Below are 2483 nucleotides of genomic sequence, written 5' to 3'. Positions count from 1 at the left end.
CACCCCACTAAACAACGCACACGCACCCCACTAAACACGCCATCGCACCCCCACTAAACACGCACACGCACCCACTAAACACGCACACGCACCCCACTAAAACCACATGCCCCCCATAAACACGCACACGCACCTCAACTAAACACGCACAGCACCCCCACTAAAACACGCACATTACCCACTAAATACGCACCAGCACCCCACTAAACACTCACATGCACCCCCACTAAACACGCACATGCACCCCACTAAACACGCACATGCACCCCCACTAACACGCACATGCCCCCACTAAACACGAACATGCACCCCCACTAAAAACGCACATGCACCCCACTAAACCGCACATGCACCCACTAAACAGCACATGCACCCCCACTAAACACGCACCCCACTAAACACGCACACGCACCTCCACTAAACACGCACACGCACCTCCACTAAACACGCACACGCACCCCCACTAAACACGCACATTAACCTCCACTAAATACGCACATGCACTCCCACTAAACACTCACATGCACCCCCACTAAACACGCACATGCACCCCCACTAAACACGCACATGCACCCCCACTAAACACGCACATGCACCCCCACTAAACACGCACATGCACCCCCACTAAACACTCACATGCACCCCCACTAAACACGCACATGCACCCCCACTAAACACGCACATGCACCCCCACTAAACACGCACATGCACCCCCACTAAACACTCACATGCGCCCCCACTAAACATGCACATGCACCCCCACTAAACACTCACATGCACCCCCATTAAACACCTCACCCCCACTAAACACTCACATGCACCCCCACTAAACACTCACATGCACCCCCACTAAACACTCACATGCACCCCCACTAAACACTCACATGCACCCCCACTAAACACACGCACGTACCCCCACTAAACACTCACATGCACCCCCACTAAACACACGCACACCCCCAATAAACACTCACATGCACCCCCAATAAACACTCACATGCACCCCCACTAAACACTCACATGGAACCTCCACTAAACACTCACATGCACCTCCACTAAACACTCACATGCACCTCCACTAAACACTCACATGCACCTCCACTAAACACTCACATGAACCCCCACTAAACACACACACGCCACCCCCACTAAACACTCGCATGCACCCCCACTAAACACACATGCACCCCCACTAAACACACACATGCACCCCCACTAAACACACGCACCCCCACTAAACACACGCACCCCCACTAAACACTCACATGCACCCCCACTAAACACTCACATGCACCCCCACTAAACACGCACATGCACCCCCACTAAACACACGCACACCTCCCCTAAACACTCACGCACACCTCCACTAAACACTCACATGCACCCCCACTAAACACTCACATGCACCCCCACTAAACACTCACATGCACCCCACTAAACACACGCACACGTTTATTTCAGAATCCGAAAAAGTTCATTCCCCGAGTGAACTCCATTGAGCTGAGACCCGAAGAATTCCACAATCACACTCACTCATCCACAAAGACAAAGACCCCCCCCCCCGTATAGCCTTAACAGACTGTTGGGGCAAGTGTTGTTAGCGAGCACCTCTGAAGGCCAGCACGGCACACGAGGGGGTGGGTGGTCAGCACCACGCCCGGCCGGGGGTGGGGGACGTTGCGTGAGTGCGCAAAGTCATTAATTAGATCCCGACAGCTGTGAGCGGAGATTTAAAGTGTTACGTGATCGGCGCGGTTCGCGAGTGCAGGCGCGCTTGTTGTGGGGGGCACGCGTGTTGTGGGGGGCGCACGTGTTGTGGGGGGCACGCGTGTAGTGGGGGGCGCGCGTGTTGTGGGGGCGCGCGTGTTGTGGGGGGCACGCGTGTTGTGGGGGGCGCACGTGTTGTGGGGGGCGTGTGTTGTGGGGGGCGCACGTGTTATGGGGGGCGCATGCGCAATAACCCCCTAGGCGGTGTCTGACAGGCGCCGATCGGGGGGGGGCGGTCCCCCCCCCGATCGGCGGGGGCCCGGGGGGCCCAGCGAGACGCGGCCGAGGAGGGGGCCGGGTGGAGGGGGCGGACTTGGCGCCCCGCCCGCTCGCGGGGAGGGGGCATCAGCCTCCACAGCTGTGTCGGGTGGTGGTGGCGGGGTTCACGACACATTTAGATGTTTACGCGATCTATCCCAAAAGGCCTGTATCATGGACGACATTGGTCGCAAAAGCGTTAAACTCTCAAGACATTCGCCCTCTCACGACCCGGCTCTCGTTATCTCGGTCTGACGTCATCGGCGCCCAACACCAGTGAGGAGGTGTCCCCCGCTCGTGACGCATTGTAACCACGTGCCTCCACGTGACGTCACTCCTGCTTCTTTCCTAAACCTTATTTGTGCATAGACACGCCAAAATCTAAAGTATAAACTTCATAGTATCATCAGAATACTAAATATACTCTCCAATAAGCTGAGCTACTAACAGTAAGTAAT

This window comes from Lethenteron reissneri, chromosome 66 (genome assembly GCF_015708825.2).
Source record: "Lethenteron reissneri isolate LAM-NWPU_2019-01 chromosome 66, ASM1570882v1, whole genome shotgun sequence".
NCBI lineage: Eukaryota > Metazoa > Chordata > Hyperoartia > Petromyzontiformes > Petromyzontidae > Lethenteron > Lethenteron reissneri.
The sequence above is the reverse complement of the archived record's forward strand: the minus strand, read 5'-3'. Positions refer to the sequence as shown.